Source organism: Octopus sinensis, linkage group LG17, assembly GCF_006345805.1.
Source record: "Octopus sinensis linkage group LG17, ASM634580v1, whole genome shotgun sequence".
In the NCBI taxonomy this organism is placed as follows: Eukaryota; Metazoa; Mollusca; class Cephalopoda; order Octopoda; family Octopodidae; genus Octopus; species Octopus sinensis.
Genome location: NC_043013.1, coordinates 56,432,879 through 56,458,591, shown reverse-complemented (window position 1 = coordinate 56,458,591; position 25,713 = coordinate 56,432,879).

Genomic DNA, 25,713 nt, shown 5'->3' with positions numbered 1-25,713 from the left:
AAACAGGTCGCTGATCAAAAACATTCAAGCTTTTTTCACCCTTTTAACCATTTTTCAAACCCTTTTAGTGCCAAACTGTCTGAGGCCTTCCTTGGTTCTATCAATTAGGACTTCTGCTTAAAATCTTCCATCAGAACATTGGGTTAATTTATCTTCCAAACACCAGCTTAATGATGACAGTTACCTTAGGAAATTCTTCCTTATTTCCAAAATTAATGGTGACAAGAGCAGTGTGTTTCAACAGAAATAGGGTTTCAAAAGAGTGACCCCATAGAGTATCTCGGTCTACACGATCTAATATACCATCCCCATTCTTATTCATGTTATTTCTTCTCAAGTCATCACTGACCTAAAAGATTTCAAATCAAACCTGTTCCAACCTATGACCATCCTGTTTCATGAAGACATAAGGCACCTCTCTTATTGTTGTTACTGTTTAACACCAGGTTAACTCTAATCCAGAAAACCTATGATCAAATATGCATTCCAGACATATTCATTCTGCCTTTTCTTTTTAGTGTATCTAAGACTACAATATTTATTATATTTCCTTCTAAAGAAGATGAGATAGATTTGGCTGCTATTTCCAGCATGTAAAGTGATCTTTTCAATTTGTTTATATAATTTATTTTCTTCTTATTTTTTTGAAAGTGTGGTTTTGGCTGAAGGTGAGACTCTTATTGGTTCAAATCCAGTTCCTCTCAAATCCCTCCATGATTATTACTAAACAGATTTGACCATTCAGCCCGACCATACACACACAGTCTGTTACTATGAACAAAATATCCCAAAGGTCTTTGTTACATATAATTGTTCTTCCCTGGAGATTCTTATTCTTGTGTAACCTGGGTAGGTATTTTCCTTGTTCCCTAGCAACTGATTCTGGTTTGCTCTCTTCTTTTTCTCAGGTCCTGCTCAATATAAACTCAACACGATCGGCTGCAGTGTGTGTCTGTTTATATATTCTGCTAACAGACATTTGGTTGTTTTGGATATACTTATATTGTGATTGTATATTTGGTTGAATATTCCAACAGGGATTTTTCAGGTGTACATTTTTATTTTGGACTTTAGTTCTTTCAGTCAGTTATTGATTAGCCATTGATTTATTGTTTATTCCTTGTATGGTAGGTTCATTTAGAACTATTTCTGCAGTATTTTAACATCTCATTTATTGTTTATGTAGCCATCTTTGCTATTTTATTTTCCTTTTTTTTTAAATGCTGTTTTATGTTTGTGGTCAGTTTTGTTGTGATTCTTTCATTGGTTTCTTGTAGATCATCATTTCTATGTATTGGTCATTCTTTTGTTTTATTTTCCATCTAAATTCTTTCTTTGAGTTGTTCTTCTTCAATATTTTGAATCTTGTTCTTATAATAAATCCCTGTATGTACTTTCACTGCAGTTGTGTCTGCTGCCTCAGATACGTGCTGCTGTTCTTTGTTTTGCTTTTGGTTACCTGTTATCATCTTCAAAGAACTCCATATACTGCTTACCAGTGCCATTTTCTCTATTTTACATATAATTGCATAAAATACTGCAGTTTTGGTAAGGTTTTTCTCTGCATGGTCTTCACCATACACAAAGCACCTAATAACCTATTATCATGTTCCTGTTTTTGTCCCCACATTTGGATTATCTCTATTTCTAGATCTTTGTATTTAAATAAATTTTTTTATTACTTTTAGAGATACAATGTTATCTATTAGGACTGATAAGTCGATTAGGAGGCCTTTTTTTACCTAAGTACTTCTTGACAACAATATCTGATTGGTTAATCATGATCATCCAGTTTATATTGGCATATGCTAGGTTATGGAGCCTTTACCAATATTGGAGATCTTTTCTGATATATAAGCTAATGTCAACTCTTTTCTGTTAGTATTTTATAAAGCTGATATAACTTTCAGTATATAAAAGTCCCAACTCTGCCATGTCTTTTGATGGATTCTGTCTTGGTTAGAATTTCACAGACAAAGACTATGTACTTTATTGTTTCTCTTCCATCTTCTCTTATTCTGCAAATTCTTATTGTTTTCTACTCAATGGTAAAAATTTGCCATTTTCTCATGAGGAAATTATGACCCTGTATTGAAATCAAGAATTCTTCAGTCTCTGATTTGAGAACCACATTCCTCAGCCAGTGTTATTGCTCTTCCTTCTTTACTTCTGTTCAATGTTTTTCACATTTTCACTAAACAGAGGCTTTGCTTGCAATCATTTTACAAAGGCATTTTGCAGCCAACCCAGTTTTAGAATTTTTTCACAATATTTCTTGTTAACTGTCATTTTAGCTACCATTTTGCATTCCTTTTCTTGCTAACAGAAAGCAGTTGTTTGCTCTGTTCATGTTTTGTGCTTATTTGCATGAATTTTTCACGATTCTGTATGAGATATTTTTTGTAGTCTTGGAGCAAAATATTTTGTAATAATTTTCTAGTTGTCACTTTGAATTCATAATAAATATAATCTTTCTATGTCAGATTTTTAGGTGGAGCATTCTAGAAGCAGTCATTACTTTTCTTGATTATCTTCTTAGTCATGTTAATTTATTTAACATTCAATGAAGAATATTACAATAAAAAATTATTACTAAGGCAGCTACAGTTTTGCTGTATATCACCTCAATTTTACCTCTGTTTTAAGTATCAAACGACTCTATTAATAATATTTCTTCCTTTATTTGTGTGAGTTGTATGCTCTTTAAGTCACTGATTCCTAAGTATTTGTAAGTCTAATATATCGTTTTTTTGTAAGTCTAATATATCGTTTTTTTTTATCTAGTACAATATTAGTATTTCTATTCATTTATTTTTGCCAACGTTCTCTTGGGGCATTTTTTGAAGCCATATCCTCAAATTCATTTCCCTACTAAATCCGTGTACTATGTGTAGTAGTGTTTCTAGTTATTTATTCTTTGCAACATATACTTGAGACCTTTCATATTCAAAAGATGTTTGATTGCCTTACCATATTGTCATTAAATGCATAAGACAAGAAAAGACAGACCTTGGGATATTCTTGTAATGAAAATGCAGTTTGTTTATATAATTCCTTCTTTTGTCTCTAACTACAGAACTGTTTACCATTTACTCATGACCTCTTTCATGTATCCTCTTATCTCTGGTGCTACCGTATTCATAACTAGTGTTATGAATCCCCACAAAGGATCCATGTTTGAGGAATATTATCAAACATCTTTGGATAATCAATCTATATCAGACCATTGTTTTTCTTTCGGCAATCTTCAGTTTTGACTTTATTGATCAGTAATTGATTTTTAAAGAAATATGAGCCTCTGCAGCATTCTTTGCGCTCTTCTGGAAACAATTTTTTCCAACTGTTTATTCACTCTATGCAAATGTTATTGCTGTCAAGAGTTTTTGATTGAAGGAAGCATGTTATAAGCCTGGAGGCTTGGGAATTGACTCCAGGATGATTATTTCCCCGGTGAACCATTTACGTTTTGTCTCCAGTTCTCTCACCATTTCATTAAACTACTCTCCTATCATCTTAGTTGACCCACATAAATATGTGTCTCAGATGCTTTCTGCATTTCTTATACTATTTCTGCTGGTTTGGCCACCCATCACAATTCACATGCCTTTATTTGTTGTTTTTTCCATTCACTTTTCTGCTGATTCTTTTGCTGTCCATATTCTTCCCTTAAATTCTTCTCCTTCTCCCTGGTGTTGATGCTGTTTTATTTTTCGCAAGTTCTTGATAAAATCCTTTTTGGTTGGAATAAAACTGTTTGCTCTCTTCAAAGAATTGTTGATGGCTTTCCTATCGATGGATTCTTTACAGTTTAACAGGAACCTCTGTTGCAAGTGTTCTTTGATTGTTGCAGACTTTCTTTTTCTTCTTATGTTACACTTCTGTCTTATTTGTTCCTCTCTCATTTGTTTCCTTTTTTATTTGTTCTTTTATTTTATTATTGATTCAATTAAAGATTCCAAAATCTTTTCCTTTATTTTCTTTCTTTTTATGAATATTTGTGTCTTACGTTGTTTCATTCGGCTTTGATATCCCTTTTTCATTAGATCTAAAGGATTACCCATTTCCCTTCATCATCACAGATGCAGATGCATAATATTATTATCATCACCATCATCATCATTGCTGTAATTATTATTATTATTATTATTATTATTATTATTATTATTATTATCATAATTATTGACTCTTGCAGGGTAAAGACTTTTTTTATATTCTCCTTCGAGACACAATTTGTTCAAGTATTACCAGATGAAGTTTTCTTTGGGGATGCTTATACAAAGAGCTATAATTGCTTCGTGAAGGGCAGCCATTAATATGTGGTGGGCATGCAACAAAAAATGAGTTGTTTCACAAGCTTTGAAAATATTATTTACACAAATCACAATTCCCACCGAAAATGGCAACTAGGCTTATTTAACCTACAAGAATAAACACTAGAATGGTTAAAAAAAAAAAGAACCATCAATACAAAATCAAAAAAGCACTGAATATACAAGAATGGAAAAACTGAAGAATTAATCGTACAAATTGTCTCAAGTCCTGAAATAAGTTGTCTAGAAGATGGCAACAAGATCAAAAATAGAAATAGCAATAGAACAGTCACATGATTCCAAATACAGGTGTCCACTTATTTATACAGCAGTTGCATGAACATTAAACTTCCTTTATTACAAAACGAACATGATATTTTTATATGCATCGTGGTTACCCGGCAAAAATTTAAGCAGGAGAATTTTGCAAAACTAGCAGCAATTCTTTACCACTGGAGATAATGAAAGAAAGAGTAAAGAAAAATATTCTGTATGTCTGCTTATGAAAGAATAGAAATGGGCTAAATCTTTGTTCACACTAAAAGTAACACAAGTTATCCAGTTGTTACATATGTTGGAGTGAAACACTCTATAGGTGAATGTGTGGAAGAAACGGAAAGTGTTAGAGAAATAACCAGGCAGAAAAATAATGAAGAGAGACAACAAAAAAAGAACAACCACCAGTTTCATAGCAACACTAGCTTAAACTCTGGGAGTGCAACAAAGTTGTCTTTAAACATAGTACCACAAATTGTTAGATGAGCACATACCATTTTCCCTCACAATACCATCCTGCAGTATTCGCTTACACCAGCGATGAGGAAGACATCATAATTTCAGATGAATATCAACAAGTAATTGATGACAATACGAAAAGGAAAAAAACAAAACAAAATCAAAGAAAAATAAAAGTGAGCATGAAATAAGGAAAACAACTGGGGGAAGAACAATTTATTCCAGATGACAAGAAGATCTTGCTTCAAGAAAATAATGAAGAAAATAAAAATAAGGAGAATAAAGATGAACTTTGATTCACTGTTTTTTGAAAAATCAAACCAAGGAATAATAGAGAAATTACGCATCTGTGTTGCTATGGTGCTTCCGAAGACATTAAAATGGTGAGAAAATAGTTGTATTCAAAGCATAAACAATATGCAAAGTTTAAACTAATATACCATATTCATCTTCAAATAGATTACTCTCAAGATGTTGCTGTTTCCCACACCAATTGTCTCATAAAATGCTTGTTGGTGCATTTGGTGGTACTCAAACACAATTTGGAAAATAATTCAATAAACAGAATCATGGAGTACTCTAATTCAATTTAACCTGTAATCTTTCGTATTTTATTTCCTTTAATAATATTTTGTTTTAACTATTGTATTTTTGAGAGATTTATTGATTTTTAAAAAATTGATTTCCAATTAAATATGTGAGAATTTGAATGCTATTGTGTGTGTATATGTGTGCACTTATAGTGTATATGTATGTATATATGTGCCTGTGATTTTGTATGCATGTATTATATAGCATTTTCACCCTCACTCTTGTATTTGTAAACTAGTTGAATTTATTTCTCTGCCAGGGCTGCTGACTGGCACCCATGCTGGGTGGCACGTAAAAAGCACCATTCGAGCATGATCACTACCAGCGTCGCCTTATTGGCATTGTGCTGGTGGCACGTGAAAGACAACTTTGAGTGAGGTCGTTGCCAGTGTCGCTTGACTGGCTCCTGTACAGGTGGCACATAAAAAATATCTCTTGAGCGTGGCCGTTGCCAGTACCGCCTGACTGGCCCTTGTGCCAGTGGCACGTAAAAGCACCCACTACCCTCTCGGAGTGGTTGGCATTAGGAAGGGGATCCAGCTGTAGAAACTCTGCCAGATCAGATTGGAGCCGGTGCATCTTGCTTGCCAGTCCTCAGTCAAACCATCCAACCCATGCCAGCATGGAAAGCGGACGTTAAACAATGATGATGCTGCTGCTGCTGATGATGATGATGAAGTACATATCACGAGTTTACATTTAACTATTTTTATTTGAATATTGGCTCTACAAGTCACTCACCCATTCTGGGTTCCTCTCAGATCCTCGTCAGGAACTCAATTCTCATATGTTTAGTTGTTTATATGCAAGTTTCTTCTTTCTAACTTTATTTATCGAGGATCTGTTTTATAGGTAGATACTCTTCTTGTTACTAAGCCATGTCTGTTTTATTTGTTAAGCGATCTATTATTTCATCTCTTCAAAGGAACAAAGGTAGCAGAAGACTTGTTGACAGAGGAAATGACATCATCACTTAAGTTCAGTGGCTTTTGGAGGGTGCAAGTGTAAAGAAACATAGGAATACATACGCACATTTGTATGTGGAAGTATGTATATATATATATATATTCAGTTGAATATGGTATTTAAGTTAAAGGCACAAGAATTTGGTATGGCATTATCCATATAATTCAAATTGGGATGATTCTAATCAAAATAAGCAACAAGGATATCCAGAGGTTCTACCTCAAAGGGATCTTGATTTATGGCTCTGCCACTTAAACTGTCTTTTACTCTATCTATAAAAGATAGATTCTTGTTTTTCCACTGGACCTGATAGAATAATCTTAAACCACCACCCCAGGTGGAAATCTAAACAACAAAGTAAAACCAATGACAAGCAGTATCTTCATGGAAAGAAATATCAGTTACTTCTATATTTTTGTTCATGAAACGTGTTTCTCTGTCTATCTACTTAACCTCTTTGTGATTTTGGTTAATGGAATAACTATAAAAATGAATCTTCTAAATTTAACTAAATTCTATATTTGTATGCAGCTGAAGATTGCTCTACATTTTAAAACTGATGTATGTAATACTTTCATTGTTCAATTAAATGGAATCGCATGAAACGATCGTACTGCATTACCTCTGGATATCCTTGTTGCTTGTTTTGATTATATATATATATATATATATATATATATATATATGATGGGCTTGTTATAATTTCTGTCTATCAAATCTTTCACAAAGCTGCCAGGCAGTGGGACTGAATCAAAAATCATGTGGCTGAGAAGTGAATTTTTAAAACACACAGCCATACCAGCATGCACACACACACACGCACACACACACATATTCACAGAAAGTCATTGTTTATTTCTAGGATGTACTGTCATTCAAATAAGTGGACCTTGTTTAGCTTTCATATCTGGAGATTGTCCCAACCGTATTAGAGTAATACATTACTATGTCCCTATCGTCTATTTTTCTCTGTATTATAATTAATGCAGTTAACGTCACTGCGAGAGTCATGTTTCCTTAAGAAGAGGAGAGAGAGAGAGAGAGAATGGCATGGATAAAGCTTTGAAGATTTCACCATTGTTATACTCGTGTTTCAGATCCAGGAACTTGTGATAAATGATTTGTTGAGAGAGTATCACAGCTCTCCTTCTCCTCGATAGAAATGGATTAAAGACATCAGCATCAGCATCAGATGGTGAGACTAGTCCTTTTTCAACTGATTGTTTTTGATAAGGAAACATATTTTGGGATCTACTGAGGGAAAATTTAATGAAGAAGTGATTTTGTCAATGTTGAAAGAATTAAGGATAACAATCACCTGAACTTTCTCCTGGTAGAAAATTAAGTATTATTAGCTGAGATGATTGCATGTTTAAAGCTATGGAAGGCATCAATCATTAAAATAATTCGTTAACCTAAAGATTCATTAAAACAAGTGATTGTTCTTAATTTCATTGTTTTATTATCTTGTTAGTTTGCATTAAACATGACTGGGTAGATTACCATATCATTTCATTTCAACGTTCATTTTGTCTACATGAGGAAGATTGGTAAAGAGTCATTCTAGTCTTATAAATATTCAAACTACTTTAAAATTCCGAAAATTCAGTGCTTTTAAATTGATTGCCATGGCCACCATGAACAAAACTTGTAACACTGAGAAAAGGGAATAATGAGGACAAGCTTTGAATAATAGAGTGAGAACTTCCTTACCCTGAAGTGAATGTGAAATGGTAATACGTAAATTCTTTGAGTGCTGTCAAAAGTAAGAGTCTCCCATTTTACTAAATTGCTTTATATCCTTCATTAAAAAGAGACAATTTTTTTATTGCAGAAGTTGGCCTGTTGTAATTTTCACAAAGTGAGTTATGAGTGTTACACATATATCACAAAATCTAATTTAATCTAATGTTTTCTTAATAGTTTATTACGGTTTAATCTTGCTGTATAAACATTCCTTCCTTGTTTAAGCTGCGAGTGTCTCATCTCTCCATCAATCATCATTGTTAAATCCATTCCTTCATTATTTTCAAATCAATTCATTATTATTAGGAATTGCAGAAATTTTACTTAGAACATCTGCAACCAAATTCTTTCTTCTTGGACAGTATTGTATTTTCTATGAGATCTTCATTGGCATTTTTAGTGAAAGATTTAGGTCAGGCTTCCTAGAAGAAAACTACTGTTTGCTCAGGTGTAACAAGCTTTTGTGCTTTTAGGTAATATCTCAATTTTCAACTGATTAGACTGTTTCAAGAATTTCTAAATTTAAAGTGAGTTATTTCTTTTAAATACCATTGTATATGAATAGATGCAAATTGGCTACTCAGCTGGCAATACGTGAATAAGTAGGGGACAAGTTGTTGCAACTGGTAATGAAGTTATTGTCTCATTGTCTTTGAGTTTTTCAATTGTCTCAAGACATTTCACCAATATTGGCCATTACTGAAGTTGTTTACCTCCAAACAAAGGTGTGACAAGTTTAACAAAAGTTTTTATTTTTGATAACATTCAATAATGACATATTTAAATTCTTTGGATTTTCCAGGCACAAAGAAACCAGATGGCTATGAAAGGTCAAGTAACTTGTTGCCACCTCTAAATATGTGACCAAAGAAAGAGAACTCAGTCACCTTGAATTTATCTTTTCAAGAGTTGTGTGAGTGACCTACCTCTTGGGTATAGCCAAAGAGACTTACAAATTTTCATTTTGGATCCTTTTATTTTCTTCTACCACATAGCACCACAGCATCAAGACAATGAACTATCTCCAGCCACCCCTATTAGTTTTCAACAATTTCTCTTCTTATTCTGATAAAAACCATTAGTTGTACTCTGATTGTAAACTCCAAATGGCATTTACAGAAATCAAAATAATTCATTCTTTGCTTCAATACCTGTAAAATGTCACTCCCCAAAGACGCACTGGTGGTTGGTAATATGATTACGAAGCTCAGCAGTGTGGAAACAATAATTTGCAAGAATTTTCATTTAGAAACAAGATGAATGAAGAGAACAGGAAATGCATCTGGCCCAATTGAGTGTATCAATTAATAGAATCTGTGTAGTTGGATGCTGCTTGTGTCATAAGAATTCAGAAACTTCGAGGGATGTGAAATAAATCATTTTAACAGTGGAACTCAGAGTAAATAAAGCTGTAAGTAACAGAATGTAGAATATTGGGTAAATGAAAAATATCTTGGATGACAAAAATCAAAGGCTACCAATATTTTTAATAACTGCAAACTCTTGAGAACATAATAACAACTTAGAGGATTTAGTTGTTCCCTCAGCTAATAGTTTATGAATTTTAGAATTAATGAATTGAAGATCTTCAAAGAACCAATGGAGCAATGGATTGGTAATGCTTCCGTCTAAATTTCTGAATTTTACTCAGGGAATAATCAAAGTTTTGAAGTTTTTGTCAAATATGCTATTAAATTTCTGATCAGCTTGTGCAGCAGACACAGTTAAGGCTGAGAGTTTACCATTAAATTCTGTCTCAAATGACTGAAATTGGGAAAATTCAGGAATACTCAAGAATGTATTCCAAAATCAATGAAAACTTTTGTTATAAGAAAGCAAGGGTTTTGTTCAGCGTTCTTAGAATTCGCTTTCAAATTCAGTTCCACCTGTCTCCATCAACAGATTACAACCTTTTGACATGATTTATGTTTTAATACAACCCAATCTTTTGAAAGATAACTCTATAACTGGTTGAAGCCCTTTATTTTCGGTCGAAAAAAGGTTGTCATAGTTCTAGGACAGCACTCTTCGCCCTATGAGATGACATCAGGTGTACCACAGGGATCTGTTCTTGGCCCACTTTTATTTGTTGCATATGTTAATGACATAGATGCCAACTTAAAGAATGCCACAGTGCTGAAATATGCAGATGACATCAAGCTGTACCTCGAAATAAAGAGGTCAGATCCTGTACACTATGGATTTCTATTGCAAGCAGACCTGGACACATGGACTGGCAACTCAAGCTGGCTGTGGACAAATGTACCACCATGCATTTTGGGAGGAGAAACCCAGTGTCCACCTACTCCCTCCACAACACTAACCTCAAAAAGTTTTCGTGTGAACGTGACCTGGGTGTTATTGTCGACAGTGATTTGCGTTGGACAAAACACATCACTAAAATTGTCAAGAAGGCTGAGGGTGTCTTGGCATCACTCACCAAGTCCTTTGTGAACCGCTCTCCGACTATCTATCTGCGGCTTTATATAGCTATGGTAAGACCTCACCTGGTATTTGCATCATCGGTCTTGAACCCCTATCTTGCCCAGGATATCAATCGTCTGGAAGCCGTTCAGCGACATGCAACCAAAAGAATACCCTTGTTGACATTCCATTACCAAACATCCAAACAATTTTACATTTAAGACGGATATAAACAAGACATTATTTACAGCTAAGTTTTTAACATAAATTATTGTTGATTTCCCACAACAATAACATGTATTATTGTTATTATGTGTGGCACTGTCGTTTGTAGCACTAATAGAGGAGTCTTCTATTTGGACATGAAATGTAGAAACTCAATATAAAATGAAGCAAAATCAAATTTATTACAAACTAAGTTGTTGATCAGATTCCCTTCTTTACAATAAGCACTTCTAACAGCCTTGTTTACAAATGCTTTAGAGAATCTATAATATTCTGAGATCTGTCGACAAGACCTTCCAATACTTTGTCCATGCTGTTATTTCATTGAATAATGTCTTGTTTGTTCATCAAATATATTTTTGTTACCAATAAATTTAGATGCGATGAAGTATTTAGCTCTTATATGACATGCAAAGCTAGTTTCCGTCTTCTGTTTTGTCATTTCAGGTGATTCTGTCATCATAGTAACCAATCATTGTATCTCCTAACTTCAAAGAAATAAATCTAATTTATCGTTTGCACCTGGTTTCATAAATCTAAGATATCTTTCAAGTCAGATAATAAATTTATCAAAGACTTCTGCCAAATTATACTCCAACATGAGAGGGTTGATTCCCATTGATGGCATCATTGATTACAATAACTTCTCAACCATGAAATTTGGAATTTGTAATGTCAAGGTGTCACTATTAACCAACCAAAGATGTATTTCACACTTCACAAGTCGTCAGGTAATGAAAGTCATCTATCCACTTTTTATAATAAATGGCAAACGGTTCCACTACAAGACAGTAACATATGATCAAGGGATTCTCGTGATTTAACATGATTGTCTCATTAGTAATTGACATAATGGTAAAAGACAATTACGGAATATCCAGCACTAGCACCATGCACATAGTTCAGAAAGAGAGGTGGATTGAGAGACACTAATAAAGAGATCAGTCTAATTGGAAAGGTCTTAGATGCTGCCCTTTTTTGTCCCTTTACTTGAATCATAACAAAATACTAAGATATGTATTGGGGACCCATCAGTTAAAACTTGTCATTTAATCCTTTCAGAAAACAGAATTGTTTTAATAGGAAATCTAATTTAAGTTTATGGATTTAGGATCAAATATAAGCTTTCACAACTGTTGTTGGATTGGGATCCTAAGCCAGAGAACAATAATTTCTCCAGAACAGAACAAAAGAACTGGTGTCACTTCTTTTTTCTAGTGAATAGCCACAGTCTTTTTTTTTGGTGTGTGTATGTGTGGGGATAGAGGTGAGGGTGTCATGGATTAGTCTAGAGAAAGGGGTTCTTACCATGACTTTTTCAAACCCTTTTAAATTTGGTGTGATTGATGTGATTGGCAGGGTCAAGGAGTGATTTTCAAAAAGGATAATATTCTGGGAAGAATGAAGTGAGTATAAGGGTTAATTTGGGGCTTAAAGAGGGGTAGGCAATACAGGTAGTGAGAGGAGGAAAGTCAGGGTCTCAGAAGTAAACAAGCGTTGATGGCAGAAGATCAGCTGATTCTTAGAAGCAGAGGCCATTGTAGTAGCAGTAGAAAATTCAGAAGGAAAAGACAATCCATCTGTAGTGAAGCAGTTGGAAGGCAATGGTAAATAACTTGATGCCAATTAGTCAGGTGGACATTTTTTAATGATAAAGACGAATATGAAGTGAAGAGGATTTTTAATCCTTTTTTTTTTTTGAGGTTATAGAAACCTTTTTAGTGTAAGGGCTATCATAAAACACGTTCAATGCATTCCATAAAGTTACCAATAATAGAAAGTGCTTCCAGTCATAGAATCCATGTCAAAATAAAATGTAGAACAAACAACTTATGATTTTATGGCATGTCATGTTGGTGGGGGAAGGGGACAGGAAATTTAAATAAAAACTGACTTGGGTCTTTGATGAATTTCTAACACATTCCAGGATGGGAAGCGAACATTTGGTAAAGATGATGATGATGATGACGACGATGATCTTGTTATTGCTAAATATTACCAGTTCTGTTTGAATAAAGGAAGACATGGTGCAAAGATGGAAGCAAAGCAATTTCAATTAATGTTCTTGAGTTCTGGACCCCAGGTGCCTCTTCAAGGGGATTCTATCCTAAAATGCATACCTAAAGCATGTGAAAGCCCTGCTTCCAAAGTACAATAAATAAGTTAGGAGACTCTATATTTCCGAAAGTTGTTTCTAACATAAAAGAAGCGAAGTAGTTACTTCTGGATTCAAAACCTGTTTTGCTAAGGAATTACAATGGCTCAATGGTACATCTTCAATAGCAAAAGTGGTTCTGTTAATGGTAAAGTGTACTTAATGTTTACCAAGCAAAAGTGGCATTTGGCAAAATGTCTGGCAAATATATTTTCATTGCATAACGGATAACACAAGTGACAGATGGAAGTGGATTTCCTATTTCCTGCACTCAATCTACTCATTCGTATTGATTTCAAACAGTCTTCCAGACACCACAAAAGTCGGGCCTCATAACTGTTCTGTTCATGCCAAACACACACCAAATGTTTTAACACTTTCAGCCTAACAAGCTGTTTAAGAGACTTAGGAAATTATGTTTCACATAATTACATAATCATTCATTGTTTAATTACGCAAGATTTATCAGGACATCCTAAACCAGATGATGGCCTCCACATAGTAAGAGCCACATTTATTCATACAAATTCCTAAATACAGGATCTGGCTTTCTCAACATTAGAGCAAATATAATATTTTGTAATGAAATATGTTACACTGAAAGTAATTGGCTACACACACACACACGCACACACACACACACACACACACACAATGGGCTCCTTTTAGTTTCTGTCTACCAAATTCATTCACAAGGTTTTTGTCAGCCTGAGGCTATAGTAGAAGACACTACCCTAAGTTGCCATGCTGTAGAACTGAACTCAGAGCCATGTCATTGAGAATGAAGCTTCTTACTACACAGCTATACCTGCACCTATATATATATATATATATATATATATATATACATATACAGGGGAGAATTCACAAAAAAAGCAAAAGACGAAGACAAGTGGTGTAGAAAACAAACAGATGTATTAGTATAAGGCTCAGGAATTGAAAAATTCTTTTATGTTTCGAACCTATGCTCTTCTACAGAAAGGAACACAGAAAGAAACAAGGAGAGAAAAAAATGTGTGTAGTGGCTACCAATCCCATACATACATACATACATAAATATACGCACACTTATGTACATGTACATATGTATGTATATGTGTGTATTTATCTGTATGTATCTGTATGTGGAGAGCTTAGAGGAAAAAAACAGACCGACCGAAGTAAATCCCAAAAAGGAACCAGTTATTGAAGTTGACCATTCTATGGTTTAAATGGCAATTAAAAGTATGAAGACTGGGAAAGGATAGTTGCTGGGAGACAAGGGCTGAAAATATCCATGAAAGCCGAGCAGAAACTAGTCACCCATCTTTTGTCAACAAAATAGTATAGAAAAGCATCCTATCTGATAACTGGCATCACAGTACAATCATCAACTGCTATAAGGGAAAATGGGCTGCCCTAGAAGGAAGCAACTGCAGAGGCACCAAACCAGTGGAAATAACAGAAATCTGATCTGAAAGAGATCTAGCTGACATGAGCTGCTGTGTGAAATTGTACCACAGCAAAAACTATTAAGGTTTCCTCCGAAATGAGATAACTGCAATATAAGTTCTTAGCAAAGAGTACGTCCCCTACCTAATATATGTTACCCTAGAGAAGGACTTTCACAGGATACAACATTATATTGTGTCTTTAAGAAATTTAGTTGTAGATTAATGGAGATTGTAAGCAGAGATGTCTTGACATCTTTAAGTTATTCACATTCACAATCATCATGGCCCATCTTAAACTAATGTTAGTCAGCCAGTTTACTGTGTGAGACGGGTATTTTAAAGATATTTAGCTGTTATTTCTATGAAGTCTAATGACCCCCCAATGAGTCTCTATCTTTTGTTCTTGTGTCATAGCAGAAAGAAAAACTATGATTGAGAAAAAGTTTGTGTCTAAAACAATTGCATTGATAAATATCTTTCGATGCCGATTACCATTACTGTATGTTGGCTTTATTTTAGTTTTTGAATTTTTTTCTCATGTTTTAACTTCTCCATTCTGTCAATTCCTGATTCCATTCCATCTAAAGAACCTTAAAAACCTAAGGATTCTTCAGAATTTCTGTCCATTTCTCATTTCTTATTGCTATTAAGCTGCCAAATTTCTGTGCTGTGATTTTAATAAGGAACATCTCATCCAAAATTTATGTTCGCCAATTTGCCTCGAAGACTTTATAGTCATTTATTGAAGTGTGCTGATCATAGATTAAATGTGAAAAGTTTGGAATGGCATCAGGTAAAAAAAAAAAAAGCATTGAAGGTATTAAAAGAGAAGAAAATATAAAGGCAAGGGGAAGAGCAAGCACAAAAAAGCAAAAGAAAAATATATAAATGATGAGGAGGACGATGACAACAACGATGATGTTGGTGGTGGTGAAAGAATCTTTCTGTTATTAGTCAGAAGAGCATGAAGACTTAGAAAAAACATTTCACTGGGGTTACAAATAAAGAAAGAAGAAGGAAAAAAGAGGAATGAGAAATACGGGCTTACAAATAAAAAAAAAGGAGCTATGAGAATTGTTATCAATTGGGTGGAAGGACATTAAAATTTCATAAATATACATAGACATACATACATGTACATCTGCATATTTTTTATGCCTACGTACACACACACACACACACATGTGTATGTATGTATTTATGTATGAATGTATATGCATACTTCATACATAAATACATACATACACACATACACAAGTGCACACACTTGGAATGAGTGAAAGTTATGGTAAAGCAATAGTATCAACAAGATTTAATTAAAGGAAACAAAGCATGAAAGATTACTTATTAAGTTCAGTAGAATTATCAATGATGATCTTTATTTAAACGTTTCTCAAATTTTGTTCGAGTGCAACTGAATGCACCAGTGAGCATGTTTTGATACAACTTGATTGGAAAAACTTAAGCATCTACAAAGAGCAAAAATGTGGAATGAGAAAACTCGAAAAGGAGTGGCCAAGAATGAAAATTGCAAAATTCTGTTGGATGTAATGATTCAGTGTGATCACCTGACCAGATATCAGAAACCAGGCATTGTTGTGGTGAAAAAGAGTAAGAAAGCACAGGTATAATAATTAACATAGCATGTCCCAGTGACAACAGGACCAAAGAGAAAGAAAAAGAAAAACTGAACAACTATGATGATTTGAAGTGGAAAATACGAAGGTTGTGGTCAATGAAGAGAGTAGACATGATACCAATAATAATTGGCGCACTTGGAAGTATCAGCAACCAATACGACTCATAAAGAATGGTATAGATATAAGGGTAGAACTACTCCAAAAATCAGCATTGCTTAGAACTGCAAGAATTCTTTGCAGGGTTCTTGAAGCATGACCAGGAAACAAGTGTCACCTTAGTGTGTTGCTTTTGGACAGCTGACACTTTCCATCATAACCAGCAAAATAAGCTGAAAGTTTTCATCAAACAGCAACAATAACAACAACAATGCTTTCTTTGTTAGCCACAAGGTCTGTGAGAGGAACATATTAAAACAAAGAAACTTTAACAAAGCATTACTGAGCGAAATGACAGGGAAATATACAAAGTTGATGGGGTTAAAATATATAAACGTATGTGATATATATTTAATGGATGAATTGAAAATGGAAATAAATATGAGAATATATGATAAAAGACTCAATAATTAAAACTAGAAATTAAAAGAAAATAAAGTATGGAAAATGTCTGTTCTTAGTGTTGGCACATGTACCCAACGGCTCACGTGAACAGCTTCTGAGCCACTTGGGATTGAAACAGAATCACCTCTTTTTGAACTATTTCAATTCTTTATAATGTAGTTGCGCTTTGTGTTTACAATCATTTCATCTTTAACAGTTGCTTTTATTCCACACTTTTACTTTTTCCTCATCGGAATATTCCTGACAGCACAGATTTGAAAATTTACCTTTTCCTTTTCAAAGGATGAAGAATCTCAGTTCATCATTCTCTTCTTCATTGTTATTCTGAAGAGGAAGGTGGTGAGCTGAAAGAATCGTTAGCAAATTGGGTGAAATGCTCAGCAGCTTTTCGTTTGTTCTTACATGCAGAGTTCAAACTCTGCCAAAGTCAACTTTGCTTTCGAGCTGATGGCACTGGACTCAATGTAATCGAGTGGTATTGATGGTGATGATGACGAGAAGAAGAAGAAGAAGAAGAAGAAGAAGAGAAGAAGAAGAAGAAGAAGAAGAAGAAGAAGAAGAAGAAGGAGGAGGAGGAGGAGGAGGAGGAGGAGGAGAAGAAGAAGAAGAAGAAGAAGAAGAAGAAGAAGAAGAAGAAGAAATAAGTGAAGGGAAATTCTGATAATCCTGAGTGGGGTAGTTGTGATTGTGGTAGATGGTGGAGGAACAAGGTTTAGTAGAAATTATTCCGAATAGTTAATCTGATTGGCTGCAATGTTTAATTGTAGAAACGGCCAAATATCTGTCCAAATTGTAGGAATCTTTGAGAATCTACGAGTAAATACATGGAGAATAGGGTCGTGGTTTTTCTGCCAATAGTCAGAACCAAAAGTTAGATAAACATAGAAAGTTACCAACAAACAAACAAAAGGACACCAAAGTAAAATCTAGAAAAGCAAAATTGAAAACAAATCGAATGGAATAAAAATAAAAGACTTTTTCTTTTCTAAATTCGAAAGATTTGGAACAGAATCAAAACAAGAAAGGAAATGATTTTCTTTAAGGGTGATTAAACCTGGTATTAGATTTAGTGTATTTAACACCAGGGAACTGACAAAAGAGTGTGAAATTTCAGGTGAGATGGTGTGTGCTTTTGTGTAGGAGGGTATACGTATGTTTGTACGTGGATGCACGGGCACGTGTGTGTGTGTGTGTGTATGAGTGAGTGTGTGCTTTAGTAAACACAGGTCCCTAGTTTATGTAGCGGCTGTAATTTATGTGCATAATAAATCATTGTAATTCCCATCAATTATTTGATGTGTTAAATATGCATGTAAGTCAAACTTGGTAAACCAAGCCAGTAGCAAGAACAGAGCATATATCAATATATGTGTATGTGTTCATGTGTGTGTGTTTGTATGCATACACACACACACAGATATTATATTTGTGTGTGTATATATATGTATGTATAAATCGATAATGTAGAAGAAAAGGAAGTAGGAGTGAGGGAGTGAGGAAGAGATGCAAGTGTAAGAACATTACATTAACCAGTAAATTCATAGAAGATTACTTTTACTAGTAAATCAAATTCTGGGACTGGCCACCCCTGTCAAATCAAATAGCCGGGTTGTCTGTGTCTGAAGACATTCAGCTGACCAACAGACACACAATCATAATGAAAGAACAAGAAAAAAGAGAAAGAAAAAAAAAAGAAAGTCTGAAAAATGAGTTTGATAAAAGAGAGTGAAATATATTGAAGGGGTTATGATGTGTAGCTTTGGTCTTGACTAACACGTCTGACAGTTTGGACCAGAGATTTTATCTGGAGGTCAGCGGAGTGACATTTTTGGTTTTTTTACATTTATTGGCCTAGTTGACTATAAAATTGATCAAAGCCCGAATTATCAGAATGTTTAATCTGCATTTTTATTGATGTCCATCAAGAAATAGTTGGATACATTTGCTTGTTGCTAATACCCGGCTCTCTCTCTCTCTCTCTCTCTCCTCTCTCTCTCTCTCCTCTCCTCTCTCTCTCTCTCTCTCTCTCTCTCTCTCTCTCTCTCTCTCTCTCTCTCTCGTTTTTGGTTTGCAGTAATCTGCTAGATCAGAACCATGCTCATTAGAAACGTTTCCAAGTCTTCATCGCTTCACTGTTCATCAATTTCTGCTCTGTAATTGTAATGTTTCACTTTGATTTCTGTTATCCAAATAAATTTAAGAGCTTCGTGGCTCAATGATGTATGTAGTCACGCTCAATAATTATGGATGCACAATCAGACAAATGAACCATTTGGAAATAAAACTGCAGCAGCATTAAACCTAATTAACGAGTAAAATACAAAACCTCACAAAATAATTAGAAAAAGTAAAGACCTGTTAGTGTGTCTGTAATTCGTCTAAGTGGTCCTGTTATGGCATCCCAGACGTAATCACTACCAATTCCATTTAGATGACCGAAGAACAATATTGTTTTATGTGCCGCCACTGTTGTGTAAATATCTAGATATTTCACTCTAGAATATGGAGAACAATTTATGCAATACAGCATTTTTTTTTTGTCTGTGGTTCTGAAGTGCAATGGATTTTGAGAAAGAGAAAAAAATGTAAAAAATCACAATAAAATACTCTGCACCAAATGCTAAACCACTTTCTTTCAATTTTTGTCTTTTTCCCATCCAACAGAAATCTATTTATTGGATTAGCAGACGCTCAGCCATCACATTTATAAATAATCAGGTTAGGGTTATGCAGACTTCCTCTGGATTTAACTTCAGTTCCAGCTTTGACCTTCACCTAGCAACACTATATTGGCTTTTTATCCAGATTACATTGGATATCTCTTTTATAAATAATTAATCCACTCCAAGATGTATCTCCGCACCGCCTCTCTTCATTGGTTTCTGTAATTCTGACATTTTTGACTAAATGCTGAACAGATCCAAAGGAACTTGCTGCATCCCATCAGTCTGTTGTAGATGTCCTCGCAAAGCCTTCCACTAAACAAATGCTCCAACATACCTCCAAAATTATGCCTGTAAAACACCATTCTCCACCATTTTATAACATGTAGCATTCAATATATAACATGTAACAGTGTAACATGTAGCCCTTCAAAGATAACCGTAACCCTGGTGAGTTCAGTAATAACCCTGTGGTTATTACTGTACCAACTTGAGTTATACAAAGAGCCTCTATGCAGTCCTTATGCAAGAAATAACAGCTAAATCTCCATTAGATTACACTTTAGTGTCTTAAAAAATGTAAGGTCACATTGAAAAATGAGATCTTCAGTACATACTGCCATAAAGATTGATGGAATGAGCATGTGAAGAATGCATCTTATCACAGGGTCTCCTGGATAAGGGTCAGCCAAGAGTTAGACAAAAACTACCCTCTGCCCATCATCTAAGGACGTTACCAGTGTTATACTTTCTAAAAAGGTACATTTTTACCTCTAAAGCTGTTCAGTTGGTCATTCAGTAAACCACATGTTTTATAATTGAGGTTTGGCTGGAGAACTTGCAACAGAGTGGACTCTGCTGAAAGACCCCTAAGGGTCAGGTGATGCTGTTAAACTGAACAATGGATTAAGTCTGCCATCCAAAGACTGGAAGTTGTCCCAGTAACAGACTTTCTTCCAGTTTCCATTCCAAAATTACTATCACAAAACTTTGATTGGTTTAAGAATCTGTCTTCATATTTTCCTTGATTTAAAACAATTGAAAAAAGAAATGGAAATGGTAAATTTTTGAAATACACGAACAGAAGCAAAAATAATAAAGTGTCTTAGAAGGAAATAATTCTATTTTGATATTTACAAGATCAATGTTATGGACTGATGAAATAAAGATGACAGAAATAAGGCCTTGCAGTAATTCTTCAGGCTTTGTTATGTTCTGAGTTCAAAACCTTGTTGAGGTTAACTTTGCTTTTCTTCCCTTTTGAGTCGAGAAAACAAAGTTCTGTTCAAATTCTGGGATCGATTCAGTCAAGTTCTCTTTGCTAAAACTTTGTTGACCGAAATTAGAAAGTAATACAAAGAATGAAATTATGATCTAACTTCATCATCATCATCATCTAACGTCCACTTTTCATGCTGGCATGGGTTGGATGGTTGGACCAGGGTTGGCAAGCTGGAAGGCTGCATAGTTTCTTTGGCTGGATGCCCTTCCTAATGCCAACCACTCCGAGAGTGTAATGGTGCTTTAGTGTGCCATAAGCATGGGTACCATTTATGTGACATTGGTACCATTTATGTGACTGTGGTTTTACCTGGCTTGATGGGGCTTCTGCTCAAGCATTGCATAATACCAAATGGACTCAGTCCTTAAGGTGACCATTTTAATATCACTTTTATTCCATATCTTCTCTCAAGCCTCTGATGGTGCTTCTATTTGTTTGCTCAATATACTAGAAATAATAGTCAATTCTCCTTCATACTTCAACCTATCATCTTTTAAAACAATATACTGAATGATGTAATATGGGGCAGTGACAATTCCACAGTAGAATAAATTGGTTCTGGAGACCCCTTTTCTTTTAAGACAACAAATAGTTTCACATAAGAATAAATTGGTTTGGGTGCCTCTAATCTTAAAAACAAGATTGTGTGATTACAACTTGAATATCTTTGATCAAACTAACTTAGATGTAAACAACAGCTATTTTCTCCCAATATCAATTTTTTAAAGAATTTTTATCCTTTTCATTTTCTCTAATTCTGCTTTCAAACAATTTTTTAAATAAACATTCTTATATTTACATTGAACACAAACACTCCCCCAGACTTACAAAGCATTAAAATGTTTTTCAATTCATTTAATCTCCCAGACTCATATTTACCAGAAAGATACTTTCGCTGTTATTGATAATGGGCATAGGCTGGTTGTGTGGTTAAGCTGTTGGCTTCACATCTATGTAGTTTTAGTTTCAATCCCATGGGATGGCATCTTGAGCAAGTGTCTTTTACTATAGCATTGGCTTGACCAAAACCTGATAACTGGACTTTGGTAGTGAAAATTGTATAGAAGCCCATTATGGAGGCTGTTCCTGTTCAAGTGGGGTAGACTTCAATCTGTCCCCTTAACACCAACATCCACCCACACACCTTTGGTGCTGTAAGTTAAGATCATTTTATCTAATAGAGGCATTCTGTTGTAGGGTTCAAAGTGGATTTTTGGTCTGAGAATAACTTCCTCCTGCCCCATGCAGTTTCAGAGACCTTGGAAAGCATCATTGGTTACTTCCACCTTCATTTTCTTGGACTAACCATAAAAGAACACAAAAGAAAATAAATACAGTTCTTCAAGCCACGGATTCTTCATTATATAAGATACACACATGTCTTGTTTGGAACCTTCAGTTTCCTCAGGTATTTCTCAGGAATTATAAGGTTTCACTGGAATCAGACATGTTTGTTCCTCTTTAACTATTTTCCTTACATTCTTAGTTTTACTTGATGAAATTTGTTTCTTTCATTCTATTCCAAGTCAAATGATTTCCAATAGGAGATCACAATAGAGAAATTGCTTTTAGTTAGAATTGGTGGAAACCAATTCCTTTTTTTTTTTTTATAAACTTACTCAGAAATGTCATAAGCAGATCTGTACAAGTTGACCAATTTCACAAAACAAAAAAGGAAAAACAAGACAAAAAACGAAAAAAAAATGATTTAACTCTATAAATTCCTCTCTGAACAGTTGCCAGAGCCTGTTTGGCAAACTAAATTTCAGAACAATGTTTAATGTACAAAATGGAAATAAAATTAATAAATAGAATTAATGAAATAGAATAAAATATTTTGGCAAATTATTTTAAACACAACATATTATTATTATTATTATTATTATTATTATTATTATTATTATTATTATTATTATTATTATTGTTGTTGTTGTTGTTGTTGTTGTTATTATTTATTTATTTATCTGTTTTTTTTACTGAATTTAAGATAATAATATTCAGATAGCTTTCTTGGCAATCAAGTTCAATAAATTATAGGTCAAAATTAGATTGAAAAATTCAATTTCAAGTTTTTGTTTCATTCATTATCAAAGTTTCAAATTTCAATTTTAGTATTTTTATTTTATTCAATTTTATTTTTATATTCTGTGTGTGTGGTGGTGACGAGGGGTGGGGAGTGTGGGGGGGGGGTAAATTGGGAGAAAAATGTCAGATTGTAGAAAGGAGCAGAGAGATATCATCACACTTTGACAGCTATTACAATTTATTGATCACTTATATTGTTATTTCGAAATGTAAAATTTCTAAATGGAACCATCTACTCGCCAACTTTGTAGAAAAAAAGCAAAAAAAAAAAAAAACATGGATGGCTGATTCATAGCCATCAATAGACAGAGAAAAACATACATAATTCTTTAAAGATCCAGCAATAAAAAATAAAACAGCAAAATTCTTGTGTTTAAATGATAAATAATAACAAACAAATTTTAAAGAATCATTGCTATAAAATTTGAGATATTGTAAAGAATGGCTCTCCCTCGAATTAGATAATGGTTGTCACTTGAATTAAAATTCATATTTGCATAGCTTGCATTATCAGTTACAAAGCTGGCATTATCAGTTCCATAGCTGGCATTATCAGTTCCATAGCTGGCATTATCAGTTACACAACTTGCATTATCAGTTCCATAGCTGGCATTATCATTTCCATAGCTGGCATTATCTCACCAAATGTTCAAAATATCATTTTCAAGCATCAACTCACTCGACACAGACTCTGTATCAGTTTCTCCAGCTATCTTGTGGTTATATTAAAACCTTTTGATAACCACTGTTGGTTTGTTTATGTTCTTCTGACTAAATGGTTTTGCAAAGTTGGAGAAGCAGACATAATATAAGAACTGTGACTGATTTGATCAAGTAGACCATTCAAGGTTATACAAGGGAGAGAGAGAGAGAGAGAGAGAGAGAGCAGTGCATGCCATCAAAGTGACACTGGGGTACAACTATATGAAGCCCTGTAGACCCATCTGATAAGGGTACACCAGGCACATGCATCACAACTATATGTGCATGACATGGTGATCTCATATCAAGATAAACAGCGCATGACCTTGCAGGTGGGACTCAGAATTATCATGAGGTCGAGCAGCCCATCCCACTCAAAAAGTCCTTGAATAAGGCTTGTTTAAGGATGCTGAACAAGACATCCATGTTTCCAAAGGCGAATTATTTAAACTCCAAAGAATTCCTCTCAACACATGGCTATGGTGCTCCCTGCCAACTACTTCTGCTTGTGATTAGAGACACACATATCGTCAGCCACTAAGAGACATGCTCAACTGGTTATGGTCAAGCAACTGACAAACAAATCTGTGGTATTGAGCAGAATATTTGCTGTAGCCATTCTGTTATACCAAGACAAAACAATGTACATGAGGACACTTCCAATCAGTTAAGATCAGAAGCCATGAGAGCCACTGCCTGGTATTGCATCAGGGCATATGTATGTATGTATGTATGTATGTATGTATGTATGTATGTATGTATGTATGTATGTATGTATGTATGTATGTATGTATGTGTGTGTGTGTGTGTGTGTGTATGCATGCATGCATGTGAATGTGTGAATAATAATAATAATAATAATAATAATATAATAATAATAATAATAATTTCTTAAGTAGCCAGATGATGGCTTTGCTATTAATTTTTATTTTGTACAACAGTCGTTTCAACCCATTCTGCTAATGGTCCTTTCTGTGTTGGACTCTGTTCAACATGTTGTGATGCATCCATTTTGCAGTCAGGGCCTCACCAGGCACATCCATACATAAGATTGAGTCTCACCAAAGATCCTGAGTTTTGACTGCCATATTGTTATATGCCCGTCTGGTTGGGGAATGAACCGTTGCTACAATTTTCAATTACCATTATCTTTGTATAAGAATTGCAAACATTTGTAAATATAGACAAACAACCGTTGATAAAAAATATTTCTAGGGGAAGTGAATGGATGGTCAGGGATGGATTGAGTTACATTGGGTATAAGACAATGGAATGGTTCTAGGAAAAGGAAAAGAAGGATATATAAAATATAAATTGGACATGGGTGATCGTTGTATTCTTTCTTGTCTTGAGGTTCACAGCCAAACGGCTGGGTGGATTCACATGAAAAATGGCAGACATATGGAGACGGGTGTGTAGATTGAAATGCAGTTTGTATTTTTTACTTTGCCCCCACACTTACCGAGAAAATTGATTAAAACATTTTCTAATGGAATTTCCCTCTTTCTTCTGCCATTAAAACAACCAGTTGCTCAGAAGCTATTTTCTGACGGGGTGGGGTCAGGAAATTTTCATACAGCTGGAGGCTCCAATCGAAATAGGGGACACGAAATGATAAAGTTGACAAACGCTGTTATAGATTATGCCTAACAGAAAACGATCACAGCCACATCATCCAAACAGACTGGGTGAAACCGGGCTTAGCTGCTAGTATATATATATATATATATGCAGGCTAGAATGTCTAGTGGGGGGACAGGTTGTTTAGCTAGTAAGCTAGCTCAGGTCAGGGATGTGTGTACACACATTCACACACACACCCACTTGTACATGCACTCACACAAGGGACATTGGCCCACCCACCCATATGGTCAATTTCAGTGGTAGTTCGTATAGTTTATAGTTGGAAGACAATCTTACCAGTGGTCTGTCATCACAGTCTCTTCATCAGGGACAGCAACAGGATGGGTCGAAACGATGACCATTGTACAAAATAAAGATTAATACTAAATCCATCTTCTGGCTACTTAAGAAATTATTATTATTATCTCAATTAGCACTTTTAATGTTGACGAACTTGACTCAACAGGTTTCTTCAAGAACAGCGGGTCACTCTACGATCCAAGGTTAGCACAGCAGGCCATCCTGCGAGCCATGGACTCACTTCATTTGTCGGGTCTTCGAAGTCACAGCAT